Raw genomic sequence first — 26,603 nt, forward strand, 5'->3', positions numbered from 1 at the left:
TCCATAGATATTTGATAATTACTTTTTGGTGCATGTCACCCATATTGCATTATCTCATAATAACTCTAATGGTGAAATTTCAGAAACTCTGGTAGGTTAGAAACTCAGGTGTTCAACCAATTGGATGATGTTCACACACACACACACACACACACACACACACACACACACACACACATATATATTGGGGAATATCTTTAGTTTGAGGGGACATCCTGATACACAATTATACCACAGCATTTAGGTTGCCACAGACTCCAGCTATAAATGAAGCTAGCTCATATCATGTATATAATACCTTTAAGGAGACAATATCGCAGGGCTCCCTTAAAAGTCAAACAGCAGAAAATCAGTCAGGGAGAGTATGATGGCTAATTTTATGTGTTGACTTTATTGGGCCATGTAGTGCCCAAACATTTGGTAAAACATTATTGGGTGTATCTGTGAGGGTGATTCTGGATGAGATTAACATTTGAATCGGTAGGCTGAATAAAGCAGATTGCTCCCTTTAATGTGTGTGTGTGTGTGTGTGTGTGTGTGTGTGTGTACCTCAGTCAACTGGTTGAACACCTGAATAATTAAGAAAAGGGTTGATTTATTGGTAAATCCTCCTACCTTATTGTGTGAGTGAGCCCAGATATTTGTCCTTTCTGCCTTTAGACTTGATCTGAAACATTGGCTCTTCTTGGGTCTTGAGTTTGCCAATTTTAGACTTGAACTTACATAAGTTCTCTGGTTCTCAGGCCTTCAGACTCTGACTTGAACTACACGTTGGCTCTCCTTGTTCTCCAGTTTGGCAACTGCAGATCCTGGTACTTCTCAAGCCGATGTAGTTGCATAAGCAAGTTCCTTATATTAAGTATCTATCTCTCTCTACTTCTATTGGCTCTTTTTTCTGTGGAGAACAGTGACTAATATAGAGAGTTCATTATTTTCTCAATAGATGGTAAGACTATGTATAATTAGAAGAATTCAGTAAAGACATTTTTTTCAGGTTTCCCTAGCTGTTATATTTAAATTTAGATGGAATTGATTGATCAATTTAGGCAAATACTGATTTATTTGTCCAAATAGCTGAATTGGTGTAGTGCAACAACCAAGAATTTTGGGAAAGCTAGTCATTTTAATCAAACCACTATACATATTAGTGCTTACTAACTAGCTCAAATCTTCCTCAGATGGTCAAGAAAGTAAAAACCAGGAAAAGAAATACAGGCATACCTCATTTTATTCCACTTTGCTTTATTGTGCTTTGCAGATCTTGTGATTTTTACAAATTGATGGTTTGTAGTAACCCTGTGTCAAGCAGGTCTATTGTTGCTATTTTTCCAACAGCATGTGCTCTCTTCAAGTCTCTGCATCACATTTTGGTAATTTTCTCAATATTTTAAACTTTTAAATTATTATATCTGTTATGGTGATCTGTGATCATTGACCATTGATGTTACCAATGTAATTGTTTTGAGGTACCAAAAAATGTGTCTATGTAAGATGGAAAACTTAGTTGATAAATATTGTATATGTTCTGACTGTGCCACCAACTGGCTGTTTTCCTGTCCCTCTCCCTCTCCTGTGGCCTCTCTATTCCCTGAGACACAATACTATTGAAATTAGGCAATTTAATAAGCAAACAATGACCTCTAAGTGTTCAAGGAAAGGAAAGAGTCACATGTCTGCCACTTTAAATCAAAAACTAGAAACGATTAAGCTTGGTGAGGAAGGCATGTCAGAAAGCCAAGACAGACTGAAAACTAGGACACCTGCACCAGTTAGCCAAGTTGTAAATGCAAACGAAAAGTTCTTGAAGGAAATTAAAAGTGCTACTCCAGGGAATACATGAATGATAAGAAAGCAAATCAGCCTTATTGCTGATAGGGAGAAAGTTTTACTGGTTTGGTTAGTAAATCAATCCAGCCAGAACATTCTCTTAAGCCAAAGCCTAATCCAGAGCAAGACTCTAACTCGCTTCAATTCTATGAAGGCTGAGAGAGTTATGGAAGCTGCAGAAGAAAAGTTTGAGGCTAGCAGATGTTGGCTCATGAGGTTTAAGGCAAGAAACCATCTCCATAGGAAAAAAGTGCAAGATGAAGCAGCAAGTGCTGATGTCGAAGCTGCAGCAAGTTGTCTGTAAGACCCAGGTAAAATAATTGATGAAGGTGGCTACAGCAAACAACAAATTTTCAGTGTAGATGAAACAGCCTGGTATTAGAAGAAGATAACGTTTAGGACTTTTATAGCTACCAAGAAGTCCGTGCCTGGCTTCAGAGCTTCAAAGGGCAGGTCGACTCTATTGTTAGGGGTTAATGCAGCTGGTAACTTTAAGTTGAAGCCAGTGTTCACTTACCCTTCTGAAAATTCTAGGGCCCTTAATATTTATGCCAAATCTGCTCTGCCTGTGCTCTATAAATGGAAAAACAAAGCTCAGATGGCAATATATATTTATAGCATGGTTTACTGAATATTTTAAGCCTACTGTTGAGATCTACTTCTCATTTAAAAGGATTCATTTCAAAGTGTTACTGCTCATTGAAAATGCACCTGCTCTAGGTAGTACCATTCAGGACATAGGCATGGGCAAAGACTTCGTGTCTAAAACACCAAAAGCAACGGCAGCAAAAGCCAAAATTGACAAATGGGATCTCATTAAACTAAAGAGCTTCTGCACAGCAAAAGAAACTACCATCAGAGTGAACAGGCAACCTACAGAATGGGAGAAAATTTTTGCAATCTACTCATCTGACAAAGGGCTAATATCCAGAACCTACAAAGAACTCAAACAAATTTACAAGAAAAAAACAAACAACCCCATCAAAAAGTGGGCAAAGTATATGAACAGACATTTCTCAAAAGAAGACATTCATACAGCCAAGAGACACATGAAAAAATGCTCATCATCACTGTCCATCAGATAAATGCAAATCAAAACCACAATGAGATACCATCTCACACCAGTTAGAATGGAAATCATTAAAAAGTCAGGAAACAACAGGTGCTGGAGAGGATGTGGAGAAATAGGAACACTTTTACACTGTTGATGGGATTGTAAACTAGTTCAACCATTATGGAAAACAGTATGGCGATTCCTCAAGGATCTAGAACTAGATGTACCATTTGACCCAGCCATCCCATTACTGGGTATATACCCAAAGGATTATAAATCATGCTGCTATAAAGACACATGCACACGTATGTTTATTGCGGCACTATTCACAATAGCAAAGACTTGGAATCAACCCAAATGTCCATCAGTGACAGACTGGATTAAGAAAATGTGGCACAGATACACCATGGAATACTATGCAGCCATAAAAAAGGATGAGTTTGTGTCCTTTGTAGGGATATGGATGCAGCTGGAAACCATCATTCTTAACAAACTATCACAAGAACAGAAAACCAAACACCACATGTTCTCACTCATAGGTGGGAACTGAACAATGAGATCACTTGGACTCAGGAAGGGGAACATCACACACCGGGGCCTATCATGGGGAGGGGGGAGGGGGGAGGGATTGCATTGGGAGTTATACCTGATGTAAATGACGAGTTGATGGGTGCTGACGAGTTGATGGGTGCAGCACAGCAACATGGCACAAGTATACATATGTAACAAAACCTGCACGTTATGTACATGTACCCTAGAACTTAAAGTATAATAATAATAATAAGTAAAGAAAAAAGGAAAAAAAAAAAAAAATAATGAATAAAAAGTCAAAACTTAAAAAAAAAAAAAAAAAGGAAAAAAAAGAAAATGCACCTGGTCACCTGAGAGCTCAAATAACAAGGAGAGTAGTGTTTTGTTCATACCCACTAATACAATATTTATTCTGGCACCCACAGAGCAAGGAGTAAGTTCGACTTTCAAGTCTTATATTTAAGAAATATATTGCATGAGGCAATAGCTGCTATAGATAGTGATTCCTCTGATGGATCTGGGAAAAGTACATTGAAACCCTTCTGGAAAATATTTGCATTAAGAACATTCATGATCCATAGGGGAAGATAAAAATATCAATATTAACAGGAATTTGAAAGAGGGAGATTCCAACCCTTGTGGATGACTTTGAGGGGCTTAAAAATTCAGTGAAGGAGGTAACTGCAGATGTGTAGAAATAGCAAGGGAACTAAAATTAGAAGTGGAGCCTAAATATGTGACTGAACTGCTGAAATCTCATGATAAAACTTGAATGTGTGAGGCATTCCTTCTTATGGATGAGCAAAGAAAGAGATATCTTAAGATGAAATCTACTCCTGGTGAAGATGCTGTGAACATTGTTGAAATGACAAGAAAGGATTTAGAGTACAGTTGTCCCTTGAACAACAGAGGTTTGAAGTGTACTGGTCTACTTATATGCCGATTTTTTACTGCCTCTGACACCCCTGAGACAGAGAGACCAACCCTTCTCTTAGCCCCTCCTCCTCCTTAGTCTACTCAATGTGACAATAACAAAGATGAAGACCTTTATGATGATCTACTTCTACTTAATGAATAGTAAATATACTTTCTCTTTTTTGTGATTTTCTTAATAACATTTTATTTTCACTAGCTTAATTTATTGTAAGAATACAATATATAATACATATAGCATTACAAAATATGTTAATTAGCTGTTTATGTTATACTAAAGCTTCTGATCAACAGTAGGCTATTAGTAATTAAGATTTACAGGAGTGAAAATTAGATGCATATTTTTGACGGCATGAGGAGGGGTGCCAGTACTCCTAACCCACAAATTGTTCAAGGGTCCACTAAACCTGTTTGATAAAGCAGTGGCAGAGTTTGAGAGAATTCACTCTAATTTTGAAGGAAGCTTACTGTGGGTACAATGCTATCAGATAGCATTTTATACTACAGAAAAATCTTTTGTGAAAGGAAAAGTCAGTTGAAGTGACAAACTTCATCATTGTCTTATTTTTTTTTTTTTAAAGCCACAGTTACCCCAGCCTTAGCAGCCACCACCCTCATCAATCAGCAGCCATCTGCATTGAGGCAAGACCCTCAGCAGTCAAAAAGATTATATAATTTGCTGAAAGGTTAGATGATTGTCAGGATTTTAAGCAATAATATATATTTAAATTGAAATATGTATATTGCTTGTTTTTAGACATAACATTACTACACACCTAATATACTATAGTGTAAATATAACTTTTATATGCACTGGGAAACCCCAAAAAATGTCTGTAATCTGTTTTATTGCAATGATGCTTTATTGAGTTGGTCCAAAATTGAACCCAAAATATCTCTGAGATATGCCTGTGGCTTGAATGGTCTCTGCTAGGTAGGAGCTGTATAACTAGTTAAGTTAGGATATATAATACAACTTTATCAGGTGGAACAAAGGGCAAGCTTGGCTGACATGACTGATCAAATCTAGCAAAGCAGTTGAAGAAGTTTGTCAATCTGTGCCCATGTTTAATCAAACCCTGTGTAAGTTTAGTCCACTTTTAATTTTGATTGATTTTGAATTATTAGATCATTTTGGCTGAACTAAATGACTAATACCATAGCTTCATAAGAATACACATTTAGAATAAACTATAATTGTCAGCTTCTACTTAACAAGGGACCATAGACACAGGTAGCACTTGCATAAGGCAGGAGGTCTATAAATCTCTGAGATGGCCAAGGGAAATTATTACATGATTGAACCAAATGATATAACAGATGTGATCTGGTTCTTTCAGCTCTCCACACTGGAAAAAGACCTGCTGAACTGAATCTACTCAGTAAGGTGGTATTACACAGTCAGGCTGCTTTGTTTGTCATCGCTCACTGCCAGTATAAAGCCAAATATTCAAAGCAACAAATCGGAAAAAGTAATAAAAGAGAAAAACGGTTACAACTTCCTACCTGATCTCAAAAGATTTTATTCAGAAGAAGAGAATCCCATATCCTGAAGAAACATTAATTCAATTCAGGTTGTACTCCTTTGAGGATTACAGTATAAATTATTTCCCCATTGCCTGGCTCCTGCCCTGAATAAATTTCAAAGATTTTTTTTTCATCAAAGAAAAGCAAATTAAGATTTTTGCTTCTCTCTCAAAAGTTAACCATGTTACTGCAGTCCAGAATGGTGTCAGAATACAAGTTGAATACTGTAGGTATAACAAAGCAAAATCAGCAAGGTTTTTTTTCCAAGTATTTGGGGTAGCGTTTCAAAAGATATTTAGAGTATGATATAGAGAAAAACAATTTAGAGGCAGAGTGTGCAAATGCAATCCTGTAGTTTTCTACTTTGAAAATTCCAATGGCTAATGTTTAAACTCAGGCTGACATCTCTTTTTCATCCTACATTCTGTCCAACTGTATCTGGAAGGGAGAATGGTGGACCACACTATAGTGAACTGTTTTTCAAACTGTGGGTCCTAGCCCAATGATGAGATGTAAGATAATTTAGTAGGAAAATACCAACCTTTTTTTCTTTTGTTTTTCTTATTTTTAAAGTGAAACAGAGTACAGTAGAAAATACTACAGTGCCGACAGTAATGGTAATATTACCTTATAAAACTTATATCAGTTATGTGGTCATATTTTATAAGTCCACATATGGACATATAAATTTATCTATCTATCTATCTATCTATCTATCTATCTATCTATCATCCATCTGCTTATCTGTCTATCATCTATATCTGTCTACGTAGAGTGTGTGTTGTGTTCGCATTGGATAATGATGTCAAATATATTTCTTTATTTTTAAAAATCTTTACTTAAATTCTTTTTATTTTATTTTATTATTTTTTATTATACTTTAAGTTCAAGGGTACATGTACACAACGTGCAGGTTTGTTACATATGTACACATGAGCCATGTTGGTGTGCTGCACCCATTAACTCATCATTTACATTAGGTATATCTCCTAATGCTATCCCCCTCCCCACAATAGGACCTAGTGTGTGATGCTCCCCTTCCTGTGTCCAAGTGATCTCATTGTTCAATTCCCACCTATGAGTGAGAACATGCAGTGTTTGGTTTTCTGTTCTTGTGATAGTTTGCTGAGAATGATGGTTTCCAGCTGCATCCATGTCCCTACAAAGGACACGAACTCATCCTTTTTTATGGATGCATAGTATTCCATGGTGTATGTGTGCCACATTTTCTTAATCCAGTCTGTCACTGATGGACATTTGGGTGGATTCCAAGTCTTTGCTACTGTGAATGGTGCCGCAATAAACATATGTGTGCATGTGTCTTTATAGCAGCATGACTTATAATCCTTTGGGTATATACCCAGTAATGGGATGGCTGGGTCAAATGGTATTTCTAGTTCTAGATCCTTGAGGAATTGCCACACTGTTTTCCACAATGGTTGAACTAGTTTACAGTCCAACTAACAGTGTAAAAGTGTTCCTATTTCTCCACATCCTCTCCAGCACCTGTTGTTTCCTGATTTTTTTAATGATTGCCATTCTAGCTAGTGTGAGATGGTATCTCATTGTGGTTTTGATTTGCATTTCTCTGATGGCCAGTGATGATGAGTATTTTTTCATGTGTCTATTGGCTATATGAATGTCTTCTTTTGAGAAATGTCTGTTCATATCCTTTGCCCACTTTTGATGGGGTTGGCTGTCTTTTTCTTGTAAATTTAATTGAGTTCTTTATAGGTTCTGGATATTAGCCCTTTGTCAGATGAGTAGATTGCAAAAATGTTCTCCCATTCTGTAGGTTGCCTGTTCACTCTGATGGTAGTTTCTTTTGCTGTGCAGAAGCTCTTTAGTTTAATGAGATCCCATTTGTCAATTTTGGCTTTTGTGCCATTGCTATTGGTGTTTTAGGACATGAAGTCCTTACCCATGCCTATGTCCTGAATGGAATTACCTAGGCTTTCTTTCTAGGGCTTCTTATGGTTTTAGGTCTACATTTAAGTCTCTAATGCATCTTGAATTACTCCTCGTATAAGGAGTAAGGAAAGGATCCAGTTTCAGCTTTCTACTTATGGCTAGCCAATTTTCCCAGCACCATTTATTAAATAGGGGAATCCTTTTCCCCATTTCTTGTTTTGGTCAGGTTTGTGAAAGATCAGATGGTTGTAGATGTGCAGTATTATTTCGAGGACTCTGTTCTGTTCAATTGGTCTGTATCTCTGTTTTGGTACCAGTACCAGTGCCGTTTTGGTTACTGTAGCCTTGTAGTATAGTTTGAAGTCAGGCAGCGTGATGCCTCCAGCTTTGTTATTTTGACTTACTTTATTGTCTTGGCAATGCTGGTGCTTTTTTGGTTCCATATGAACTTTTAAAAGCAGTTTTTTCCAATTCTGTGAAGAAAGTCATTGGTAGCTTAATGGGGATGGCATTGACCTATAAAATTACCTTGGGCAGTATGGCCATTTTCACAATATTGATCTTCCTATCCATGAGCATGGTGCGTTCTTCCATTTGTTTGTGTCCTCTTTGTTTCACTGAGCAGTGGTTTGTATTTCTCCTTGAAGAGGTCCTTCACATCCCCTGTAAGTTGGATTCTAGGTATTTTATTCTCTTTGAAGCAATTGTGAAATGGGAGTTCATTCACATTTGGCTCTCTCTGTCTGTTACTGGTGTATACGAATGCTTGTGGATTTTGCACATTGATTTTGTATCCTGAGATCTTTGCTGAAGTTGCTTATCAGCTGAAGGAGATTTTGGCTGAGACAATGGGGTTTCTAAATATACAATCATGTCATCTGCAAACAGGGACAATTTGACTTCTTCTTTTCCTAACTGAATACTCTTGATTTCTTTTCCTGCCTGACTGCCCTGGGCAGAACTTCCAACACTATGTGAATAGGAGTGGTGAGAGAGGGCATCCCTGTCTTTGTGCCAGTTTTCAAAGGGATGCTCTAGTTTTGCCCATTCAGTATGATATTGGCTGTGGGTTTGTCATAAATAGCTCTTTATTATTTTGAGATATGTTCCATCAATACCGTAATTTATTGAGCTGCTTTTAGCATGAAGGGGCTTTGAATTTTGTCAAAGGCCTTTTCTGCATCTATTGGTATAACTCATGTGGTTTTTAGTTTGGTTCTGTTTATATGCTGGATTACGTTTATTGATTTGCATATGTTGAACCAGCCTTGCATCCCAGGGATGAAGCCCACTTGATCACAGGATAGGCTTTTGATGTGCTGCTGGGATTTGGTTTGCCAGTATTTTATTGAGGATTTTTGCATCGATGTTCATCGATATTGGTCTAAAATTCTCTTTTTCGTTGTAATTCCTGTCAGGCTTTGGTATCAGGATGATGTTGGCCCCCATAAAATGAAAGTTAGGAGGATTCCATCTTTTTCTATTGATTGGAATAGTTTCAGAAGGAATGGTTCCAACTCCTCCTTGTACCTCTGGTAGAATTCGGCTGTGAATCTGTCTGATCCTGGACTTTTTTTGGTTGGTAGGCTATTAATTATTGCCTCAATTTTAGAGCCTGCTATTGGTCTATTCAGGAATACAACTTCTTCCTGGTTTAGTCTTCGGAGAGAGTAAGTGTTCAGGAAATTATCCATTTCTCCTAGGGTTTCTACTTTATTTGCGTAGAGGTGTTTATAGTATTCTCTGATGGTAGTTTTTATTTCTATCAGTGGCGATATCCCCTTTACCATTTTTTATTGCATCTATTTGATTCTTCTCTCTTTTCTTCTTTATTAGTCTTGCTAGTGGTCTATCAATTTTGTTGATCTTTTCAAAAAACCAGCTCCTGGATTCATTGAGTTTTTGGAGGGTTTTTTTGTGTCTCTATCTCCTTCAGTTCTGCTCTGATCTTAGTTATTTCTTGCCTTCTGCTAGCTTTTGATTTTATTTGCTTTTGGTTCTCTAGTTCTTTTAATTGTAATGTTAGGGTGTCAATTTTAGATCTTTCCTGCTTTCTCTTGTGGGCATTTAGTGCTATCAATTTCCCTCTACACACTGCTTTAAATGTGTCCCAGAGATTCTGGTATGTTGTATCTTTGTTCTCATTGGTTTCAAAGAACATCTTTATTTTGGCCTTCATTTCATTATGTACCCAGTAGTCATTCAGGAGCAGGTTGTTCAGTTTCCATGTAGTTGAGTGGTTTTGAGTGAGTTTCTTAGCCTGAGTTCTAGTTTAATTGCACTGTGGTCTGAGAGACAGTTTGTTATAATTTCTGTTCTTGTACATTTGCTGAGGAGTGCTTTACTTTCAACTATGTGGTCAATTTTGGAATAAGTGCGATGTGGTGCTGAGAAGAATGCATATTCTGTTGATTTGGGGTGCAGAGTTCTGTAGATGTCTATTAGATCCGCTTGGTGCAGAGTTGAGTTCAATTCCTGGACATCCTTGTTAACTTTCTGTCTCATTGATCTGTGTAATGTTGACAGTGGGGTGTTAAAGTCTCCCATTATTATTGTATGGGAGTCTAAGTCTCTTTTTAAGTCTCTAAGGACTTGCTTTATGAATCTGGATGCTCCTGTAATGGGTGCATATATATTTAGGATAGTTAGCTCTTCCTGATGAATTGATCCCTTTACCATTATGTAATGGCCTTCTTTGTCTCTTTTGATCTTTGATGGTTAAAATCTGTTTTATCAGAGACTAGGATTGCAAACTCCCCTTGCCTTTTTTTGTTTCTATTTGTTTGGTAGATCTTCCTCCATCCTTTATTTTGAGCCTATGTGTGTCTCTTGCATGAGATGGGTCTCCTGAATACAGCATACTGATGGGTCTTGACTTTATCCAATTCTTGCTGTCTATGTCTTTAATTGATCATTTAGTCCATTTACATTTAAGGTTAATATTGTTAAGTGTGTGAACTTGATCCTTGCCAATATGATATTAGCTGGTTATTTTGCTCGCTATTTGATGCAGTTTCTTCCTAGCATCAATGGACTTTTAGAGCATTTTGACATGTTTTTTAAATGGTTGGTACCGTTGTTCCTTTCCATGTTCACAGTGCTTCCTTCAGGATCTCATATAGGACAGGCCTGTTGGTGACAAAAATCTCCAAGCATTTGCTTATCTGTAGCTGATTCTTCACTATGAAACTTAGTTTGGCTGATATGAAATTTTGGTTTAAAATTTTCAAGAATGTTGATATCCCCACTTCCTCTTTGCTTAGATTTCTGCCGAGATGTTACATTGGATGGGCTTCGTGTAACTTCAGATCTTTCTTTCAATGCCCCTAACATTTTTTGTTGTTTAGTCTCTTTGATGACCTGATAATTATAGTCTTGAGTTGCTCTTCTCGAGGTGCAGTTTTTGTGCATTCTTTCTATTTCCTGAGGCTTGATGTTGGCCTGTTTCATTGTTGGGGAAGTTCTGGATGATATCTCTCAGAGTGTTTTCCAACTTGTTTCCATTTTCCTCCTCACTTTTCAGGCACACCAATCAGAGTATTCTTGGTCTTTCACATATAATCCCATAATTCTTGAGGTTTCTCGAGTCCACGGCTTCTTCATTTCATCCATTTGATCTTCGTCGTTGCCCAGTTACCCGGAAGTCAGCTTTGCTTCTGCAATTTGTCACGCAGCCACGGTTTTCATTTCTATCGTTATTTAAAGTCTTCATTGATTGTCGGTTATCCATTCATCCATTGCTTTTGGTCTTTGCACTACGTTCTCCAGCTCCTGAGTTTGACCGAAGCCGCCATCCGTCAAAGCCATCCAGCTTTAAAATTGCTGCTGGCGATTGCATTCCTTGAGATACCTGATTTTACCTCTGACGCTTGTTCTCCTGTTTCCTCATCTTGTGGTTTTATCTGCCTTTGGTCTTTGATGATGGTGACGTACTGATGGGGTTTTGGTGTGGGTGTCCTTTCTGTTTGTTAGTTTTCCTTCTAACAGACAGAACCCTCAGATCTAGGTCTGTTGTAGTTTGCTTGAGCTCCACTCCAGACCCTGTTTGCCTGGGTATCGGCAGCGGAGTCTGCAGAAGATAGAATATTGCTGAACAGTGAGTGTTGCTGTCTGATTCTTGCTCTGGAATCTTCGTCTCAGGGGTGTACCCCACCATGTGAGGTGTGAGGTGTCAATCTGCACCTAGTGGGGTATGTCTCCCAGTTAGGATACTCAGGGGTCAGGGACCCACTTGAGCAGGCCGTCTGTCCCATCTCAGATCTCAGCCTCCATGCTGGGAGATCCACTGCTCTCTTCAAATCTATCAGACAGGGGCATTTACCTCTGCCGAGGTTTCTGCTGCTTTTTGTTTAGCTATGCCCTGTCCCCAGAGGAGGAGTCTACAGAGGCAGGCCAGCCTCCTTGAGCTGCTGTGGGTTCCACCTAATTCGAGCTTCCCGGTGGCTTTAACCACTTAAGCCTCAGCAATGGCAGGCACCCCTCCCCTAGTCTCGCTGCCGCCTTGCGGTTAGAACTCAGACTGCTGTGCTAGCAATGAGGGAGGCTCCGTGGGCGTGGGACCCTCCGGGCCAGACGTGGCATATAATCTCCTGGTGGGCCGTTTGCTAAGACCCTTGGTAAAGCACAGTATTAGGGTGGGAGTTACCCGATTTTCCAGGTGTTGTGTGTCTCAGTTTCCCTTGGCTAGGAAAAGGGATTCCCTTCCCCCTTGCACTTCCCAGGTGAGGCGATGCCTCACCCTGCTTCAGTTCTCACTGGTCGGGCTGCACCCGCGGACCAGCTCCAACTATCTGGCACACCCCAATGAGATGAACCCGGTACCTCAATTGAAAATGCAGAAATCACCCATCTTCTGTGTCACTTGCGCTGGGAGCTGGAGGCTGGAGCTGTTCCTATTCGGCCATCTTGGGCGCCAAAACCCATTGTCAAATATATTTCTTACTGAATGCTGTGGTCAAAAAAGTTTGAAAGACACCGCTCTAATGAAAAGAACATGAACTTTTTAGTCTTACAGTTCTGGAGTCCAGACATGTACTCAGAGTTGGAAGTAGGAGAGAGATTGTGGAGTGATCCTCTTGGGCAGGAAGAGGAATTATTTCTTTGACATGTTTAGAGTTGTCAACTCATGTTAATAACAAAAAAGAAGAATGACTAAAGTCAGCATAATTATTATTTTAAAATTCTTTACTGATGATGTACTTTCTTATTGCTTGAACCGAGAATATAGTTCCTGATGCATGGCATGTGTGCAATAAATGGTTTTGAGCAAATAAACCTAAGATTTCTTTAGAGTTTTTGTCAGTCATGTCATAATTTTGGTGCATATGGATACTGTGGTCAACATAGACTTCTAGTCCTTCTAGTCTTTTTATGTGAATCTCTAGAACGTTTTCTCTCATTTTTCCGTTGTCCATTTGACTTTTGAATCTATGTATTAATTTATCTTATTTTATTTTTATTTTGCTCCCTTGATTTGGGTTATTGTATCTTATTGAGTAACTTGAATTTTAATTCTTACTTTTCCTTTCCAGTTTTATGAACTCTAGGGCAGAAAATGACACAAAACAAAAACAATCACTAAGACTAAGAAATCTGAACTATAATGACAGCATACCCTTTATATCTTTATCCAGACTTAACTCAGAACTATTTAGGCCAAACAAAATCAAGAAATGTGCTGTAAAAATTATTTGCATTAGTAATCAAGTATTCAATGCCTTACTCTGTTTGGGTAGCTATAACACAATTACCAGAAACTGAGTGGCTTAGAAACAACAGAAATTTATTTCTCATGCTTCTTTCTGGAGGCTGGAAGTCTGAGATCAAAGAAAGCAAAGATTCAGTGACTGGTAAGGGTGCACTTTCTAGACTGTGATCTTTGCTGTAACCTCACATTGCAGATTTGGGGAGGGATCTCTCTGGGGCTTCTTTTATAAGAGCACTAATTTTATTTATAAAACCCCACCCTCATGACCTAATCATAAAGACCCACTTCCCAAAATACCATCACCTTGCAGCCTAGGATTTCAACATTTAGATTAGAGGTGTCCAATCTTTGGCTTCCCTGGGCCACATTGGAAGAATTGTCTTGCACCACACATAAAATACACTAACACTAATGATAGCTGATGAGCAAAAAAAAAAAAAAAAAAAAAATCACAAAAAAAATCTTATAAATTGTATGTTTTAAGAAAGTTTACGAATTTGTGTTTGGCCACATTCAAAGCTGTCCTGGGCCACATGTGGCCCGTGGGCTGTGAGTTGGACAAGCTTGGTTTAGATTTTGGAGAGATACAACATTCAGATCATAGCAGTCAGATATTTTGCATTTAATTCACAAATTTTTGAATTGACAATTCTGTTTTCTGCCTATAAAGTGGATTCTCAAGGGTTCAAGATGGCACCTTTTGCCTAACTTGTCTCCCAAATGTGCACCCTCAGTTAAAAAGGGCATGCCTAACTTAGCACAGAGTCAGTCTTGCTATGAAGCAATCAATCCTAAACACTGCTGATGAGGATGAAAAGGCCCCAAACTGTGGTTTGCACATCACAGAGTGAATCAGGAGGTGGCTGACTTAGACAGCTGCTGAGCCAGTGGTTCCAAGATGGCCGAATAGGAACAACTCCAGTCTATAGCTCCTAATGTGAGCAACACAGAAGATGGGTGATTTCTGCATTTCCAACTGAGGTACCGGGGTCATCTCACTGGGGCATGTTGGACAGTGGGTGCAGGACAGTGGGTGCAGCCCACTGAGCGAGAGCTGAAGCAGGGCAAGGCATCCCCTCACCCGGAAAGTGCAAGGGGTCAGGGAATTTCCTTTCCTAGCCAAGGGAAGCCATGACAGACAGCACCTGGAAAATCAGGTCACTCCCACCCCAATACTTTGCTTTTCTAAGGGTCTTAGCAAACGGTACACCAGGAGATTATATCCCATGCCTGGCTTGGAGGGTCCCACACTCACACAGCCTCACTCACTGCTGGCACAGCAGTCTGAGATCGAACTGCAAGGTGGCAGCAAGGCTAGGGGAGGGGTGCCCGCCATTGCTGAGGCTTGAGTAGGTAAACAAAGCTGCCAGGAAGCTCGAACTGGGTGGAGTCCACCGCAGTACAAGGAGGCCTGCCTGCCTCTGTAGACTCCACCTCTGGGGGCAGGCCATAGCTGAACAAAAGGCAGCAGAAACCTCTGCAATTTAAATGTCTCTGTCTGACAGCTTTGAAGAGGGTAGTGGTTCTCCCAGCATGGAGTTTGAGATCTGAGAACAGACAAACTGCCTCCTCAAGTGGGTCTCTGATCCCTGAGTAGCCTAACTGGGAGGCACCCCCCAAGTAGGGGCAGGCTGACACCTCACACAGCCAGGTACCCCTCTGAGGCAAAGCCTCCAGAGGTATGATCAGGCAGCAACATTTGCTGTTCAGCAATATTTGCTGTTCTGCAGCCTTCGCTGCTGATGCCCAGGCAAACAGGGTCTGAACTGGACCTCCAGCAAACTCCAACAGACATGTAGCTGAGGGTCCTGACTGTTAGAAGGAAAACCAACAAACAGAAAGGACATCCACACCAAAACCCCATCTGTACATCACCATCATCAAAGACCGAAGGTAGATAAAACCACACAGATGGGGAAAAAACAGAGCAGAAAAGCTGAAAATTCTAAAAATCAAAGTGCCTCTCCTGCTCCAAAGGAACGCAACTCCTTGCCAGTAATGGAACAAAGCTGGACGGAGAATGACTTTGACGAGTTGAGAAAAGAAGGCTTCAGACAATCAAACTTCTCCCAGCTAAAGGAGGAAGTTCGAATCCATCGCAAAGAAGCTAAAAACCTTGAAAAAATATTAGATGAATGGTTAACTAGAATAACCAGTGTAGAGAAGTCCTTAAATGACCTGATGGAGCTGAAAACCATGGCATGAGAACCATGTGACGAATGCACAAGCTTCAGTAACCAATTCGATCAACTGAAAGAAAGGGTATCAGTGATTGAAGATCAAATGAATGAAATGAAGTGAGAAGAGAAGTTTAGAGAAAAAAGAGTAAAAAGAAAAAAGCAAAGCCTCCAAGAAATATGGGACTGTGTGAAAAGACCAAACCTACGTCTGATTGGTGTACCTTAAAGTGCCAGGGAGAATGGAACCAAGTTGGAAAACACCCTTCAGGATATTATCCAGAAGAACTTCCCCAACCTAACAAGGCAGGCCAACATTCAAATTCAGGAAATACAAAGAATGCCACAAAGATACTCCTCAAGAAGGGCAACTCCAAGACACATAATTATCAGATTCACCAAAGTTGAAATGAGGGAAAAAATGTTAAGGGCAGCCAGAGAGAAAGGTCCAGTTACCCACAAAGGGAAGCCCATCAGACTAACAGCGGATTTCTCGGCAGAAACTCTATAAGCCAGACGAGAGTGCAGGCCAATATTCAATATTCTTAAAGGAAAAAATTTTCTTTTTCTTTTCTTTTCTTTTTTTTTTCAGATGGAGTTTCACTCTTGTTGCCCAGGCTGGAGTGCAATGGTGCGATCTCAGCTCACTGCAACATCCGCCTCCCAGGTTCAAGCGATTCTCCTGCCTCAGCCTTCCCAAGTAGCTGGGATTATAGGCATGTGCCACCTGCGCCACCAAGCCTGGCTAATTTTGTATTTTTAGTAGAGATGGGGTTTTTCCATGTGGGTCAGGCTGGTCTCAAACTCCCGACCTCAGGTGACCTGCCCACCTTGGCCTCCCAAAGTGTTGGGATTACAGGCGTGAGTCACTGTGCCTGGCCGAAGAAAAGAATTTTCAACCCAGAATTTCATATCCAGCCAAACTAAACTTCATAAATGAAGAAGAAAATCCTTTACAGACAAGCAAATGCTGAGATATTTTGTCACCACCAGGCCTGCCCTACAAGAGCTCCTGAAGGAAGCACTAAATGTGGAAAGGAACAACCGGTACCAACCACTGCAAAAACATGCCAAAATGTAAAGACCATTGATGCTAGGAAGAAACTGCATCAGTTAATGAGCAAAATACCCAGCTAACATCATAATGCCAGGATCAAATTCACACATAACAATATTAACCTTAAATGTAAATGGGTTAAATGTTCCAATTAAAAGACACGGACTGGCAAATTGGATAAAGAGTCAAGACCCATCAGTGTTATGTATTCAGGAGACCCATCTCACAAGCTGAGACACACATAGGCTCAAAATAAAGGGATGGAAGAAGATCTACCAAGCAAATAGAAAACAAAAAAAGGCAGGAGTTGCAATCCTACTCTCTGATAAAACAGACTTTAAACCAACAAAGATCAAAGATCAAAGAAGATCAAAGAGACAAAGAAGTCCATTACATAATGGTAAAGGAATCAATTCAACAAGAAGAACTAACTACCCTAAATATATTTGCACCCAATACTGGAGCATCCAGATTCATAAAGCAAGTCCTTAGAGACTTACAAAGAAACTTAGACTCCCATACAATGGGAGACTTTAACACCCCACTGTCAACATTACACAGATCAACGAGACAGAAAGTTAACAAGCATATCCAGGAATTGAACTCAACTCTGCACCAAGCAGACCAAAGAGACATCTACAGGACTCTCCACCCCAAATCAACAGAATATACATTCTTCTCAGCACCATATCACACTTATTCCAAAATTGACTACATAGTTGGAAGTAAAGCACTCCTCAGCAAATGTAAAAAAACAGAAATTATAACAAACTGTCTCTCAGACCACAGTGCAATCAAACTAGTACTCAGGATTAAGAAACTCACTCAAAACCACTCAACTACATGGAAACTGAACAACCTGCCCCTGAATGACTCCTGGGTACATAACAAAATGAAGGCAAAAATAAAGATGTTCTTTGAAACCAATGAGAACAAAGATACAACATACCAGAATCTCTGGGACACATTTAAAGCAGTGTGTAGAGGGAAATTTATAGCATTAAATGCCCACAAGAGAAAGCAGGAAAGATCTAAAATTGACACCCTAACACCACAATTAAAAGAACTAGAGAACAAGAGCAAAAACATTCAAAAGCTAGCAGAAGGCAAGAAATAACTGAGATCAGAGCAGAACTGAAGGAGATAGAGACACAAAAAACCCTTCAAAAAAATCAATGATTCCAAAAGCTGGTTTTTTGAAAAGATCAACAAAATTGATAGACCACTAGCAAGACTAATAAAGAAGAAAAGAGAGAAGAATCAAATAGATGCAATAAAAAATGATAAAGAGGAAATCACCACCGATCCCACAGAAATAAAAACTACCATCAGAGAATACTATAAACACCTCTATGCAAATAAACTAGAAAATCTAGAAGAAATGGGTAAATTCATGGACACATACACCCTCCCAAGACTAAACCAGGAAGAAGTTGAATCAACAAGTGGGCAAAGGATATGAACAGACACTTCTCAAAAGAAGACATTTATGCAGCCAACAGACACATGAAAAAATGCTCATCATCCCTGGCCATCAGAGAAATGCAAATCAAAACCACAGTGAGATACCATCTCACACCAGTTAGAATGGCAATCATTAAAAAGTCAGGAAACAGCAAGTGCTGGAGAGGATGTGGAGAAATAGGAACACTTTTACACTGTTGGTTGGACTGTAAACTAGTTCAACCATTGTGGAAGACAGTGTGGTGATTCCTCAAGGATCTAGAACTAGAAATACCATTTGACCCAGCCATCCCATTACTGGGTATATACCCAAAGGATTATAAGTCATGCTGCTATAAAGACACATGCACATGTATGTTTACTGAGGCACTATTCACAATAGCAAAGACTTGGAACCAACCCAAACGTCCGTCAAAGATAGACTGGATTAAGAAAATGTGGCACATATGCACCATAGAATACTATGCATCCATAAAAAAGGATGAGTTTATGTCCTTTGTAGGGACATGGATGCAGCTGGAAACCATCATTCTCAGCAAGCTATTACAAGGACAGAAAACCAAACACCGCATGTTCTCATTCATAGGTGGGAATTGAACAATGAGAACACTTGGACACAGGAAGGGGAACATGACAGCTGCTGACAATATTACCAGAAGTTTAATAATGAAGTAATTTTTAAATACTAACGTTCTAATGCCATATAATTGAGAACTCATCAGGATTCTCTTCTAGCTGTTTACATTCTCAGCTTACTGATTTCTGTTATGTTCAAACTTTCAGTTAAAAAACAAACAAAAAACCCCCCAAAACCTTGAAGTTATTCTACCATCTCCTTCATTGTCCCTTACATCTGATCAGAGGAAAAAGAGTTAACTTTGGAGTCAAACAGAACTAGGTTCAAATTCTGCCTTTGATTCTTTCTAGCTCATTTTCCCCAACAATGAAATGAAATGAAATAGCATGTTGTTAGTATCAGAGAGGTTGGTCAAACGGTACAAACTTTCAGTTATAAGATGAATCAGTTCTGGGGTTCTAATGTAGCGTGTGGGTGATGATGGATGTGTTCACCACTTTAATCATGATGCATTACACAATATATACACATACCAAATAAATACATTGTACAGTTTGAAAAATACAATTTTTTCAATTAAATATTTTAAAATAAAATTAAAAATGTTTCCTGTGTTCTTTTTCATCTTCTGTCATAATGGCTTTCATATTTGTTCTTTTTTTCCATTGCTGCTGCTATCAATCATCATCTAACCTCATACTCAAAATACTGAAATAAGTTCCTAGATAAATAATATTTTAACCTTTCTACTGCCCCAAAATAACTGAGGGATGTGACACACTCTTATCAGCTAATCAGAAATGTGGTTCCCTACTGCAGTGATTATCATCTGGCTGTGTATGGAGGAAAGGAGTTTATCAGAATCTAAAGAAGTTGTGTTTTTATTTTTATTTATTTATTTTGCAATTTAATTCAATTTTTTTTTCTTGGAGTAGAGTATGTTACAGAGAATAAAAGAGCTTTTAACTATTCTGTTTTTATAAACTCCAAGATGTATAGAATTTTAAAGCTCCTTCTCAAAAATAATTTAGCTACTCTTCTTGCCTTGAGGATAAAGTCCAAACTTCTAAACATGATTCATCTGTTCTTCTCGTTCATCTCTCTGTTTCATCCTCGCATTCTATGCACCAACCACTCTGAATTCCTTTCCATTTATCCAGTGTTCTTTGCCTTCTCTTATCGCCCACCTTTGCACACACAGTTCGCTCTGCCAAGGTGTAGTACCCACCTCCTCCCTCCCTCTCTTTTTTCTTAGCTTACTTCTTTTCTTAAAATTTTATTTTAATTTTCCATGGGTTATTGGGGTACAGGTTGTATTTGGTTACATGAGTGAGTTCTGTAGTAGTGCTTTGTGAGATTTTGGTGCACCCAGTTTGCAATAGCAAAATCTTGGAACCAACCCAAATCCCCATCAATCAAGGAGTGGATAAAGAAACTATGGTGTGTGTGTGTGTGTATATATATATATATATAATAACACACACACACACATATATATATATACACACACACACAATGGAATACTACTCAGCCATAAAAAGGAATGAATTAATGACATTTGAAGCAACTTAGATGAGATTGGAGACCATTATTCTAAGTGAAGTAACTCAGGAATGAAAAACCAGACACCATATGTTCTCACTGATATGTGGGAGCTAAGTTATGAGGACTCAGAGGCATAAAAATGATACAATGGGCTTTGGGGACCTCGGGGGAAGGGTGGGAGGGGGGTGAGGGATAAAAGACTACAAATAGGGTGCAGTGTATACTGCTCAGGTGATGGGTGCACCGGAAGTTGTATTTTTAAGCAAACAATAAGTCCCCAAAATATTCTTCTTTACTCCTGTAGGCAGCTTCCCATATGTCACATTGAGAATCACTGTAAACCTATCCTGACTCCAAGACCTTCCATGATATGGTCCTGCACTACATGTAACAGCAGCTTGTAATAACTGACACTCACATAGAAATTTATGGTATTAAAATGTTTTCATATATATGGTCTCATTTAATTTCCCAATGATGTAACACACGGTAGGTATTATCTTCATTCCACTGATGAAGAAATTGGCTCAGAAGAGTTCGATAACTTGACCAAGCTTACATAGCTGGTAAGTGGCAAAGTAGAATTCAATCCCAGGTCAGTGTGTTCACAAAACCCATGGCCCTGGGTCTTGGTATCTGCTGGTACTCTCTCATTCTCAATACTTGTTTCTTTTTCTGGTCTTTAGCTTCCAGGCTCCCTAACTTGATTCATGTGTTTAATTAACACATTTGCTTCTCAGATCACATTGGTTGATTTGAGACCCTGGCCTGACATATTTGCAGTTTTGGTTCAGGTCCCTGTACCATGCCACTGACCTATAAAACCTGTGTCAGACTCTTCCTTCGGATTAGGCATGTCTTTGCTTCTCTTCTCTCCCATCACTTCAAGTCCTCCATCCTTCAAGGCCTAGTTCAGGTTTGTCGTCTCTGGAAACATTAACAATTCACTCAGTTCTCTACCTTATCTGACTCCCTGAAGCATTTATTGTTTGTACTGCATAAGTGAGCGTTTTATTGTAAAATACCTTTTCTAATAATTGTTTCATGAAAATTCCTTGTCTATTCACTAGATTGTAGATTCTTGTTGATATGGATTGTGTCTTGTGTGTTATTGTATAACTCATAATGTCTGATACCATGTTAGATGCTCATACATACTTATGGGTTAAATGATTTCAAGTGGGACAAAGTTGATAAAAATAAAATGGAAATAACTGTTGCTTGAATACAATGGTCTTAAGTGCTTCTCAAACATGAGAACTTTCATGGGGATCTTAAGGATTTTAGAACCTTCCCAGAGATTCTTTTTGTGACTGCATTCATCTTGTGCCATCTTGATAGACTTCAAGATGAAGTTTTGCTGCTGAAACAGAGACCAAGGAGGATTAACTTCATGATATAACAAATGTCTTTTTCCAGTTTTCCCATGACCTTTTTAGAAGCTTGTATTAAGATCATCTTGAAGACCCTTTAATCTCCAAGATATCTGGAAATCCCTAGCAAACCTCAATTCTGTGCTTCTCCTTATACTCTCCGTGTTCATCATAGTGGTAGACACTATGCATGTGCTCAATAAACATTTTTTGAATTGTGTTTTAATATTTACACTTTTTGCCGTGAGAAACAGTATGAGAGTGGCTAAGAGCATACTGCAGACCTGATTGACTGAGTTCATGTACCAACTCTACCACTTATCAATCCTATGACTTTTGGAAAGTCAATTTATTATTCTATGTCTCAGTTTCTTTACCTCTGAAATGGAGATAGTAATAATAACTATATCCAAGGGTTTTTGTTTATATTAGCTACAATAAATCCATATAATAAATTAATATAATAAATCCAGTACCTGGAACATAGCAAGTGTTTGTTGTTATTAGCTTTTCCTTTTTCTCTGCAGGTGATATCTCTGTCTTCTTTCACTACTTGTCCATTTCTTCCATATCAGATATAATTTATAAAAATGTGACAAGTGTTTATATATAGTATCTTCTAATTGTGTCCCATGTCTCTCACTGAGATGTTTCCTCAGTGTGCTGAATCCTTAATATCTATAATTACTATAGAATCAACTGCTGAAATGCACCCTCATATAGCAGTGTGAATGTGCAGCTGAAAGTTCGGTCATTAGGAAAACAGTGCAGAAAAAAACAATAAAGTTGAATTGATTTGCATTATTCATGCATCATCCTTAATGTCTTTAAACAGTCCCACTTATTTGGTTTAATAAACTATCAGAGCAAGGTTGATATGTTGCCTGGATATTTTAGTGATTTTCCAACTTTAACTATTCTCTAAATCTTCCTCTGTAGCTGCCAGTGGAAGCCAGTCTAATACATTCATTGATGGATATCAAACTAAATCATTGTCCTGACTGGAGAAGACCCCAAAATTACTGTATTTAAAAAACATGTTTTTTGAGTGAAGCATTTGAGTGACAGGTACTACATATGTCCTGACAATGTATCTTCCCTCCCAATTTTGAAGAGTTAATATGATATTTTCCCCCTACTTCCCCTTGTGATGTTCTTAATAGAAATCTGAGTGATTCTGTGAGCTGGAAGGCAAAGAAGTGTGCTTTAACTACCATTCATACCTCTTCAGTTGCCCTGACAAACCTTATTGTGGCAATACCAATGGAAGATGATTAACTTCTGGCTTCTTGAAGAAACAGTAAAGGTACTTAGCCCTGTAGTTGTATTTTCCCATTTAAGGATTAAAATTCCATTAAAATGGGATCAGGGATGAGAATAGATAATGCAAGTAAATATGGGGTAGCATAATCGTTAAGCCCATGTGCTTTAGAGTCAGCCTGCCTATAGAAACCCTGGTTCTGCCATTATTTGTGTGGCCTTTGGCAAGTTACTTAACCTCTATGTGCCTCAGTTTCTACATCTGTAACTAATAATGCAAAATATTTGCAAGAATACCTGGCACATAGTGTGCAGTAAATGGAGCTGTTAATACTTATGAAAGTTGTATGAATCCCTGTTGATGAGAAAGAGTTGTATCTAGAACACTTTCTAAGGAAGCTTCTGACAATTTCTTTGTTCTCATCTGGTGCTGAATTAGAATTTATCTGTAGGCATAAGCTGGTTGTAATGCATCTATGCAATCTATGCAATTGGAGAATCCAATTACTCAATAGAATGTGGTGACGAAGATGAGCCTGCAGAGCATTTTCTTTCTGTGGAGATTTTTTCCGGCCTGCCTCACTGGGGGATAGTTGCTATAGATTGATTTAGGAAAAATACACTCTGGAAATCTCACTGTAACTGTAAACATGAACAATAGCATAGTATAGTGGAAAGGAAATAGATTTGACTTCCATTTCTAGCAATATCGTAGACTAGATAATCTGGAAACTCTCATCCCACTCCCAGCTATAAAAAAATCATAAATGCTGGATAAAATTAACTTATTAATTCACCAAATATTATGGAACACCTTTACCATGTGCCAGAGAGTGTTCTAGGTGTTGAAGAAGTGAAACAGACACAAATGCCTGAACCTGTGCAGTTTCCATTCTGGTGAATAGAACACACAGGGTTTTCAAGGAATAATTGAGTTTTCAAGACAGTAAGGACATTTCCAGGGACCAAAAACAAAATGGAAACTATGAACCAGAGTGGTACCTATGAGATACACTGGTTTTCAAGGATATGTTGGAAGTTCAGGTATTTGTAACCAAGGCTTGGATTTTAACACTTATGCATGATATGGGAGTTAAGACTACATGTAAGACCTCCATATAAAACTGGGTCTCTGAAAGTGCTGTATGTGCAGTGAAAAAAATGTACTCAGAAAACTTTTTTCCTTCACAGAAGATGGCAAGGCAGTTTGTCCATCTCAACCTGAGTTCTTGGCAGAGAAAATATGTTTCTCCTGAGAATTTGTAATCATGGGCCTGCCCTCATATGATTTTGAAGTATGAATTTAAACTTTATGCAGAAGTATAAAAGTAAAATCTATACCACAGACGTGTTGGCATTTTTTGCCAGATGTTCCATGTGAGAAATTCTGATGTCATTTCCAAAGTCAAGCAAGCAGGAATAGGGAAAGAAGGTTGTCAAACTCTTTGCTATGGCAGGAGCTATAGTGGACATTTTAAATCATGAGGGAGAAGGATAAAGCTGAAAATTATATAGCAACAAGATAGATCTGGTATCTGGGTTATTGATGATCATGGAGTCACCATACTGGCCCTTTATTGCTTACATTAAAGTAAGAGAAAAATACATTTATATTTTGTTTACACGATTTTGTGTCTCACAGCTGTACCTAATACTAATACAAATAATGAATAAACCCAATATTTGGGAATAAACACTTCTCAAATAGTGAGGATAAAACAAAGGCAGTTTCAAATAGACAGCAACTTAGAGTTTACCTCTACAAGACTCTCACTGAAAGAACTACTAAAGGATCTATTTCAGGAAGAAGGAAATTGTATTGCAAAGGAAGCCATAGATGCAAAACAGATATTTGAGTAAACAAATATATATGAGTAAATGTAAAGAGGCATTGATGGCATAAAACAACTGTAATAGTTTTGAAAAGGTATGAATTTTAGAGTTAGAGAATAGCAATCAAATTCAGGCTCTTTCATTTACCTTCTGGGTGATCAGAGGTAAATTACTTAACCTCTCTGAGCCTCAGGTTTCTCATTTGTGCATTGGGAGAATTAGAATAGGTACATAATGTAATTACTTAAATATTATAAATAATTTATGTAAGACTCCTGACATAGGGCTTTATGCATGTATTTAAACTATGAAAAATAATAATATAAACAGTTGCAGCGATGCAAAAAAAGTTTGCCAGTAATCACAAATGACATTGGAGATGGCTAGTACTTTGTCATTTGACTGTTTCCTAAAATAATCTCACAGGGTAATATTTAGTATACTGGCTCTTGTATGTTAGTTTCAGACCTAGCCTTTAGTCTGTTTGCTTAGACATCTAGTATTGTCAACACATTGAGAATGGACCCATCAGAATAGGAAAATGCATACTAACTATTCTCACAAAACTAATGTCTAGAACTAGAATTTCAGTCTTAATGAATGGTGAGCATAATTGTCACACAGAAAAAAATCTTGTTTTGGCATGACCAGAAATTCTCTGCTTTTAGGGTAACCTGCAAGGGAAACCAAATAATAATCAGGGTACCAGTGTATTAAATCACAATGAGACATAAATTTTACAGGAACTGGAATGTATAAAGTCGTTTGGACCAGCACATCTTTCTTTCTGGACAGATGAATATGAGAAGCCAAGTCAAAATTGTATGACCTTAACCAAGTCACTTAACAGTGATGCTTGGTAAGTTTTGCATCAGATTAAGATGAGTCTAGATGAAATGAATATTTAATTATTTAAAACTAAGATAGATTGACATATCTCAAATAAAGGGAGGTCTTGCCAATGGGAATAACGCACTTGATATCCATTCTCTCAAACTTCCTATAGTCATTTTCACAATAGAGAAGAATGGTCTTATTAATGGAATCAGAATGCAAAATCCTTTGGCTAAGGTGCTTTTCCCTAGCCAGTGCTTGGATGGGCATTGCCAAAAGGCAATATTTGTGCATTGACTATCATTTTTCCCATGTCTGTTTGCCCAATTTCCCCTTCTCATAGATACATTCTTCCTGTGGATATATTAATACAGTTAATCAGGTTAAGAGTCTAATTCTGCTGGCCTACAAAAAATTTGTTCCAAAATGATCTCCTTTGACTCCATGTATTACATGTAGGTCACGCTGATGCAAGAGGTGGGCTCCCAAGGCCTTGGGCAGCTCTGCTTCCATGGCTTTTAAGGGTACAGGCCCCCTCCTGGCTGCTTTAATGGGCTAACATGAGTGTCTGTGGCTTTTCCAGGTACATGGTACAAGCTTTTGGTGGATCTACCATTCTGGGGTCTGGAGGACAGTGGCCTTCGTCTCACAGTTCCACTAGGCAGTGGTCCGGTGGGAACTCTGTGTGAGGGTTCCAACACCACATTTCTCTTCTGTACTGCCCAAGCAGAGGTTCTCCATGTGGGACCCACCCCTGCAGCAAACTTCCTCCTGGACATCCAGGTGTTTCCATACGTCCTCTGAAATCTAGGTGAAGGTTCCTAAACTTCATTTCTTGACTTCTGTGCACCTGTAGGCTCAACACCATGTGGAAGCTGCCAAGGCTTAGGGCTTACACCCTTTGAAGCCATGGCCTGAGCTGGACTTTGGCTTCTTTTAGCCATGGCTGGAGCAGCTGGGATGGAAGGCACCAAGTCCCTAGCTGCACATAGC

The sequence above is a fragment of the Papio anubis genome, chromosome X, assembly GCF_008728515.1.
Source record: "Papio anubis isolate 15944 chromosome X, Panubis1.0, whole genome shotgun sequence".
Taxonomy (NCBI): Eukaryota; Metazoa; Chordata; class Mammalia; order Primates; family Cercopithecidae; genus Papio; species Papio anubis.